The sequence below is a fragment of the Peromyscus leucopus genome, chromosome 4, assembly GCF_004664715.2.
Source record: "Peromyscus leucopus breed LL Stock chromosome 4, UCI_PerLeu_2.1, whole genome shotgun sequence".
NCBI classification, from domain to species: Eukaryota; Metazoa; Chordata; class Mammalia; order Rodentia; family Cricetidae; genus Peromyscus; species Peromyscus leucopus.
The window spans coordinates 64,657,959-64,667,049 of NC_051066.1; the positions used below are offsets into that span (position 1 = coordinate 64,657,959).

At 36.9% G+C, this 9,091-nt stretch overlaps 1 pseudogene; it reads right to left on the reverse strand.

Annotated features, from left to right (window-relative positions):
- Positions 1-507: 507 nt before the first annotated feature.
- Positions 508-1,344, reverse strand: LOC114683666 (annotated as a pseudogene).
- Between the last annotated feature and the right edge of the window lie 7,747 nt (positions 1,345-9,091).

Below are 9,091 nucleotides of genomic sequence, written 5' to 3' on the forward strand. Positions count from 1 at the left end.
TTTTATCACCTATTATTGTTTTATACTTTATAAATGATATCATGTCTTCATAATGAGTTAATAAATGGCATATCCACCCAAATCAATATTGACATCTTTTTTTTTCCCTTGCTTTCAGTTTTCTAAGTGTACATTTTTATTTGTGTTGATGTATGTGTGTGTTGTGTGGTGTGATGCACATATATGTGTATACATGAGGACTGGATAGTATTTGTCTCTATGCATGTAAACATAGAGTCAAAAGAGGGTACTGACTATGACTATCTATGACAGTAAACATCATTCCCTATGCCAAGGTATCCACTATATCTTGAACCAACTGTTGTTAGAACTGATTAGCAGTCTGGTGAGCCCATTTAATCCATTTGTTTCAATTTCGTGAGCATGTACTGACATGGCTGTTCTGATGGGTTCTGAAAATTCCCACTCATATCCTAGCAATGGATTAACAAGTACTCATACCCATTGATCAATCTCCTCAGCAAAGTATATGTAATATTTTTATAATTATAAAAAACAACTATCAATCTCCTCCACATTTCCCTGATTGCATTCTTCATCCTTATTTTTGAAAATGCATTTCACAAGACTGAGCAACAAAACCACAACCATAATATGACATCCACAGTTAGAGAGAACTTTATGCTGCCCTTCATAGATGTGGGCTCTAAGAGAGAATGAGGCAATACCATAGAGACTAGCAATAAGGAGAAGATAATGATGTAGGCAGATCCACTATTTGCAAATATAGCAATGACAAAAAGTGTGTCTGTTAATGCAGGCAAGATTCAGTAGTGGGAATAAGTCATGAATATAATAATTAATAATATTGGGTTCCTAGAGGGGTACCTGCTAAGTAAAGATAATTTGTGTAATAGAAAGCAAGAATCCCCTGCCAAGGCTACTCCCACCAAAATACCACAGAGTCTTCAGGTCATGATGGAAGAGCAGTGGGAAGGGGATTGTAAATGGCTACATAGCACTCATAGGCCATATCTGCCAGGAAATTTACCTCCACATCAGTGAAGAAGTGGACAGCAAACAGTTGTGTCATGCAACATTCAAAGGAGATGCTCTTCCTCTCATAGAAGAAGTCTACAACCATCCTTGGTGTGACAGTAGTAGAAGTGCACACATCCAGTGTGGACAGGAATATCGAAAGAAGTATGTGGGGCACACCAGCAGTGCAGGGCTCTAAATAATGGTTGCCACAATTATCATGTTGCCACCAATTGTTGCTAGGTAGACGAAGTAAAACACAAGAAACAGTATCTTTTCAATCTTTGGGTTGTGAGAAAGCCTTAGGAATTCAAACTCATTGATAGACCTCTGGTTTTGTGACATTCTGAAGAGGAAGATAGAGACAAAGTATTTTCATGTAAATCTGTATCATGATATAAATATATCATAAAAATTATATTTCTTTTTTTAAGAATTATTTATTTATTTGATGTATGAGTATTCTATCTGCATATACAACTTTGTGCCAGAAGAGGGCAACAGATACTATTATAGGTGGTTGTGAACCACCATGTGGTTGCTGGGAATTGAACTCAGGACCTCTGGAAGAGAAACCAGTGCTCTTAAACTCTGGGCCATCTCTCTGGACTCCATATTTCAATCAACAAATTTTTGCAAAACTATCTTCAATTTCATAGAATCAATAGAGTATGTAGGTTTTTTCCTAGTGAGAATGTTATTGTACTGTTCTATTAGACTTCTCTCTATAAACATTAAAACATCTTTTTATATTGTTTATGTGGATGAAGCATATTCATAAATCAAAGTAACCGCAGATTCAGAGGGTAATGGACAAGTCACTTACATATGAAAATTTATAAAAACACATAGCTGAAAATAATTAACTTGTTAAATATAATTTAGACTCTTGAGGATTAATTTTTTTCTCATAGGGTAAGCAAATGCTATTATTAATTAATTAATTTATTTATTAATTAATTTATTTATTTTACAATATAACTTAATTTTACATATCAGCCATGGATTCCCTTTTTCTCCCCCCTCCCGCAACCCTCCTCTTCCCTCCATTCAACCCCCATTCCCATCTCCTCCATGGCAAAGACTTCTCCAAGGATTGAGATCAACCTGGTAAACTCAGTCCAGGCAGGTCCAGTACCCTCCTCCCAGGCTGAGCCAAGCATCCCTGCATAAGCCCCAGGTTTCAAACAGCCAACTCATGCAATGAGCACAGGACCCAGTCCAACTGCCTGGATGCCTCCCAAACAGATCAAGCCAATCAACTGTCTTACCCATTCAGAGGGCCTGATCCAGTTGGGGACCCCTCAGCCATTGGTTCATAGTTCATGTGTTTCCATTCATTTGGTTATTTGTCCATGTGCTTCATCCAACCTTGGTCTCAACAATTCTTGCTCATATAAACCTGTTTTCCAGATAGCCTCCCTGGTGTTGTGAGTAGCACTCCAGTCATCCTTATTCCACATCTAGTATCCTCCTATGAGTGAGTACATGCCTTGTTTGTATTTCTGAGTCTAGGTTACCTGACTCAAGAAGATTTTTTTCTAGATCCATCCCTTTGCCTCATGATGTCATTGTTTTTCTCTGCTGAGTAGTGTTCCATTGTGTATATGTACCACATTTTATTTATCCATTTTTCAGTTGAAGGGCATCTAGGTTGTTTGCAGGTTCTGGCTATTACAAACAATGCTGATATGAACGTAGATGAGCATGTGTTCTTGTGGTATGATTGAGCATTCCTTGGGTATATGCCCAAGAGTGGTACAGCTGGATCTTGGGGGAGATTGATTCCCAATTTTCTAAGAAAGTGCCATATTGATTTCCAAAGTGGTTGTACAAACTTGCATTCCTGCCAGCAGTGGAGGAGAATTCCTCTAGCTCCACATCCTCTCCAGCATAAGGTGTCTTCAGTGTTTTTGATCTTAGCCATTCTGACAGGTGTAAGGTGGTATCTCAGAGTTGATTTGATTTGCATTTTCCTGATAATTAGGGATTTTGAGCAATTCCTTAAATGTCTTTCAGCCATTTGAGTTTCCTCTGTTGGGAATTCTCTATTTAGTTCTATAGCCCATTTCTTAATCGGACTGTTGGGCATTTTTATGTCTAATTTCTTGAGTTCCTTATATATTCTTGATATCAGTCCTCTGTCAGATGTGGGGTTGGTGAAGACCATTTCCCATTCTTTAGGCTGTCACTTTGCCTTGTTGACCGTATCCTTTGCTCTACAAAAGCTTCTCAGTTTCAAGAGGTCCCATTGATTGATTGTTTCTCTCAGTGTCTGTGCTACTGGTGTTATTTTTAGGAAGTGATCTCCTATGCCAATGCGTTCAAGACTCCTTCCTACTTTCTCTTCTAGAAGGTTCAGAGTAGCTGGATTTATGTTGAGGTCTTTGATCCACTTAGACTTAAGTTTTGTGCACGATGAAAAATATGGATCTATTTGCAGCCTTCTATACCTTGATATCCAGTTTTGCCAGCACCATTTGTTGAAGATGCTTTCTTTTTTCCATTGTACACTTTTGGCTTTTTTGTCAAAATTTGTATGTTCATATGTGTGCAGATTAATGTCAGGGTCTTCAATTCGATTCTACTGGTCCACATGTCAGTTTTTATGTCAATATCAAGCTGTTTTTATTATTGTAGATCTATAGTAGAGCTTGAAGTCAGGGATCATGATGCCTCTGGAGGTTGTTTTATTGTACAGGATTCTTTTGGCTATCCTGAGCTTTTTTTCCCATATGAGGTTGAGTATTATTCTTTCCAGGTCTGTGAAGAATTGTGTTGGTATTTTTATGGGGATTGTATTGAATCTGTAGATTGCTTTTGGTAAAATTACCATTTTTACTCTGTTAATTCCTGCCTATCCATGACCATGAGAGTTCTTTCCATTTTCTGACATCTTCTTAATTTCTTTGTTCAGGGACTTAAAGTTCTAGTCATAAAGGTCCTTCACTTGCTTGGTTAGTTTTACCCCAAGGCATTTTATATCATTTGTGGATATTGTAAATGGTGATGTATGTCTGATTTCCTTCTCAGCCTGTTTGTCAATTGTATATAGGAGAGCTACTGATTTTTTGAGTTGATCTTGTATCCTGCTATGTTGCTGAAGGTGTTTATAACCTGTATACTTTCCTTGGTGGAATCTTTGTGGTCACTCAAGTATACTATCATGTCATCTGCAAATAGGGAAAGCTTGACTTCTTCCTTTCCAATTTGTATCTCCTTAATCTCCGTATGTTGTCTTTTTACTCTGGCTAGAACATCAAGTCCTATATTGAATAAGTATGGGGAGAGCAGATAGCCATAGCTCATTCCTGATTTTAGTGGAATCGCTTTGAGTTTCTCTCCATTTAATTCGATGTTGGCTATTGGCTTGCTGTAAATTGCCTTTATTATGTTTAGGTATGTTCCCTGTATTCCTGATCACTCTAAGACCTTTATAATGAAGGGATGTTGGATTTTGTCAAAGGCCTTTTCAGCACCTAGTGAGATGAACATGTGGTTTTTTTCTTTGAGTTTTTTTATATGGTGTATTACATTGACGGACTTTCATATGCTGAACTACCCTTGCATCCCTGGGATGAAGCCTACTTAATTATGGTTCTTGGAGTCTGTTTGACAGTATTTTAGCATCAATGTTCATGAGGGTGAATTGTCTGTAGTTCTCTTTCTTTGTTGTATCCTTGTTTGGTTTAGGAATCAGGGTAATTGTAGCCTCATAGAAGGAAATTTGGTAATGTTCTTTTTATTTCTATTGTGTGGAACAATTTAGAGAGTATTGGTATTAACTCTTCTTTGAAGATCTTGTAGAATTCTGTGCTGAAACCATCTGGTCCTGGGCTTTTTTTAGTTGGGAGACTTTTAATGATTGTTTCTATTCCCTTAGGGGTTATTGGACTATTTTTTATTAAAATTGTTTATCTGGTCTTGATTTAACTTTGGTATGTGGTAGCTATCCAGAAAATTATCCATTTCTTTTAGATTTTCCAGTTTTGTGGAGTAGAGTTTTTTGAAGTATGATCTGGATTCTCTGGATTTCCTCAACATCTGTTATGATGTCCCCCTTTTCATTTCTGATTTTGTTGATTTGGATTCTCTCTCTATCTTTTGGTTAATTTTGATAAGGGCTTGTCTATCTTGTTGATTTTCTCAAAGAACCAATTCTTTGTTTCATTAATTTTTTGTATTGTTCTCTTAGTTTTTATTTTATTAATTTCACCTCTCACTTTGATAATTTCCTGGCGTATATTCTTCCTGGGAGACTTTGCTTCTTCTTGTTCTAGAGCTTTCATGTGTGCTGTTAAGTCACTAGTGTGAGATTTCTCCATCTTTTTTATGTGAGCATTTAGTGCTATGAATTTCCCTCTTAGCACTGCTTTCACAGTGTCCTATAGGTTTGGGTATGTGGTGTCTTCATTTTCTTTGATCTCTAGGAAGTCTTTAATTTCTTTCTTTATTTCTTCCTTAACCCATTGGTGATTCACTTGAGCATTATCCAGTTTCCATAAGATTGTAAGTTTTCTGTAGTTTTTTTTTTTCTTGTTGAAATCTAACTTAAAAACCATGGTGGTCTGAGAGAACACAGGAGGTTATTCCAATTGTTTTGTATCTGTTGAGATTTGCTTTGTGGCCAAGTATGTGGTCGATTTTAGAGACGGTTCCATGGGGTGCTAAGAAGAAGGTATATTCTTTCTTGTTAGGATGGAATGTTCTGTAGATAACGATTAAGTGATTTGAGTCATGACATGAGTTAAGTCCTTTATTTCTCTGTTGTTTCGATTTGGGAGGTCTGTCCAGTGGTGAAATTGGGGTGTTGAAGTCTCCAACTATTAATGTGTGGGGTTTTATATGTGGTTTAAGCTTTAGTAATGTTTCTTTTACATATGTGGGTGCCCTTGTGTTTGGGGCATAAATGTTCAAAATTGAAACTTCATCTTGGTGGATCTTTCCTGTGATGAGTATGTAATGCCCTTCTTGATCTCTTTTGATTGATATTAGTTTGAAGTCTATTTTGCTGGATATCAGGATGGCTACACCGGCTTGTTTCTTAGGACCATTTGATTGGAAAATCTTTTCCCAGCCTTTTATTCTTAGGTAGTGTCTGTCTTTGAATTTGAGGTGTGTTTCTTGTATGCAGCAGAATTTTGTATCCGTTCTGTAAGCCTATGTCTTTTTATAGGTGAATTAAGTCCATTGATATTAAGGGATATTAATGACCAGTGATTGCTCATTACTGTTATATTTTGGTGGTAGTGTGAGTGTACTTTTCTTCTTTGGGATTTACTGCTGTGGAATTATCTATTGCCTGTATTTTCAAGGGTGTATCTGACTTCCTTTGGTTGGAATTTTCCTTCTAGTGCTTTCTATATGGCTGGGTTTGTGGAAAAGTATTGTTTAAATCTGGCTTTGTCTGGGAATGTCTTGTTCATTCCATCTATGAGGATTGAAAGTTTTGCTGGGATATTAGTCCAGGCTGGCATCCATGGTCTCTTAGGGTCTGCATTACATCTGTCCAGGTCCTTCTGGATTTCAAAGTCTCCATTGAGAAATCAGGTGTTATTCTGATGGGTTTGCCTTTATAAGTCACTTGGCCTTTTTCCTTTGCTGCTCTTAATGTTTTTTTCTTTATTCTGTACGTTTAGTTGTTAATTATTATGTGTCAAGGGGACTTTTGGGGGGTCTAGTCTGGTGTTCTATAGGCTTCTTATATCTTCATAGGCATTTCCTTCTTTAAGTTGGGAAAGTTTTCTTCTATAATCTTGTTAGATATATTTTCTGTGCCTTTGAGTTGGTATTCTTCTCCTTCCTCTATACCTATTATTAGTAGGTTTGGTCTTTTCATGGTGTCCCAAATTTCTTGGACATTTTGGTTCATGACTTTGTTAGCTTTGTGTTTTCTTTGACTGATGAATCTATTTCTTCTACCATATCTTCAACGCCAGAGATCCTCTCTTCCTTCTCTTGCATTCTGTTGGCTATACTTGCATCTGATGTTCCCAATCTTTTACTCAGATTTTCTATTTCCAGCATTCCCTCTGTTTGTGTCTTCTTCATTTTTTCTATTTCCCTTTTCCAGTCTTGGACTGTTTCCTTCATCTGTTTCATTGCTTTTTCATGATTTTCTTTCAGGGCTTTATTGTTTTCTTCCAGGGCTTTATTGTTTTCTTTCACTTTATTTGTCCTTTCCTCTAGTTTTTTATAGCGTTCTTCCCATTTTTTTTTTGTCTTTTCCTCTATATAAACGTCTACCTTCTTCATGATGTTATTCATAAGGCTGTTTTCTTCTTCTTCTTCTTCTTCTTCTTCTTCTTCTTCTTCTTATTATTATTATTATTATTATTCCAATTTTTGATGTTCAGTTCTAGATGTTGGAAGAGGTCTAGGTTCTGGTGATGCTGTATTGCTCTTCATTTTGTTGTATGTACTTCTGCCTTGATGTCTGCCCATCTCCTTCTGGTTAATTCTTGGTCTTATCAGTGCACTTGGTCCAGACAGAGCTAACAGATTCAGGAAGTCTCTCTCTCTCTCTTGTCCAGATGGGAGCTCTCTTGTCCAGGTGGTAAGTTTAGTGCCGAATGGGAGCTCTTGTCCAGATGAGAAGTCAGGACAGGATGGGAGCTGGGGGCCGGTCTCTAATTCTCAGGAAGTGGCTGGGGTCTCAGGCGATGATGGGTATGAGGGCAGGGCATGGAGATTGCCGGGTCAGCTGGTAGTCTTGGAGAAGGGGAGCCTTCCTGGTAGGGGTAGATGGGAATCTGCCCAGTGGCCAGAACCTGGGGCCAACTTGGGCATGTCTTCCCCGGAGTGGCTGGTGCCCAGGGATGAGATCTAGTCTTGAGGATTAATTAATTAATTTATTTTATGTATGAGTATGCTTCCTGCATGTGCAAATTTGTTCCAGAAGAGGACATCCGATCCCACTATAGGTGGTTGTGAGCTACCATGTTGTTGCTGAGAATTGATTAATTAATTAACTATACAATGTTAACTTGTTTGAGAAATTACTATTCTATAAAACATGATTTAAAATTTATATGAATTTACTGTAAAACATGCTCATCTCTAAGTGTTATCAGAGGGTCAAACTGAAAATGTTAAAATATCCCTCATGGTAATGTTTTCTTACCATAATAAGGGAAGTTTATTAACTTGAAGGTGCAGCTGCTTTATTCATAGACAGCCCTTCCATAAATACTACACAAATAGTCTAGCTTTAGCATCTGTAATATGAACTCTGTATCCACTCATGAGCTAAATTCAAGGAAATGGCAGGATAAAAAGAAATCTTACTAGTGATTGGCTCAGACAGTGATAAAAATGACCAATAAGTTAATTTACCTGTTATCATTCAGTGAAAAACCAATACGTACAGACAAGTGCAATGAATAAGCAAAGCCTAGGGCATGCTACACATGCATGAAAATATCTTAATGAAACTCAGCAATTCTTACAATGATGATACTTAGATATAAAAAGAAAAATACTCTAGATTCTTAAGATTCATATTCAGATCCAGATCCATGCCATTTCCTATGGCATAGATCAGGTTACTTTATGACTCTAAAATTCTGTAAGTCTTAGATTTTGATCATAAAATCTTTTATGAAAATCACATAAAAGTGATGATGAAATAATAAATACAATAGGAGAAATTAAGTATTAAAAATAAGTTTTTCCCTAAAAATGAGACATAACTGAGAAGATAATTTTAGTTTTGAGTATTATATTTGCATAGCCAGAGCTCATAAGTAATTTTGTTCTTCTTTTTTTTTTTGCAAAGTAAACTGTTTTATCTCATTGATTGCAGTAAAATATGATGGTTTCAGCAGGCAATGCATGCTGACATTCTCAATAATCATCTGTGCAGTGGTTTAGTCCCCATACTCACTTGCAGGCATTTCTATTCCAGGCAGCTTTCTGTATGGCTGGGTTTGTGGATAAGTATTGTTTAAAATGGATAAAAGGAAATCAAATAAGGTAAGAGGTTCCACACTGACCATCATAGTATTTACTTGTTACCTAACTATATTGAACATCAATAGACAGAGTAGACATTCTTGTCTTATTCCTGAATTTAGTGAGAGTGTCTCACTCT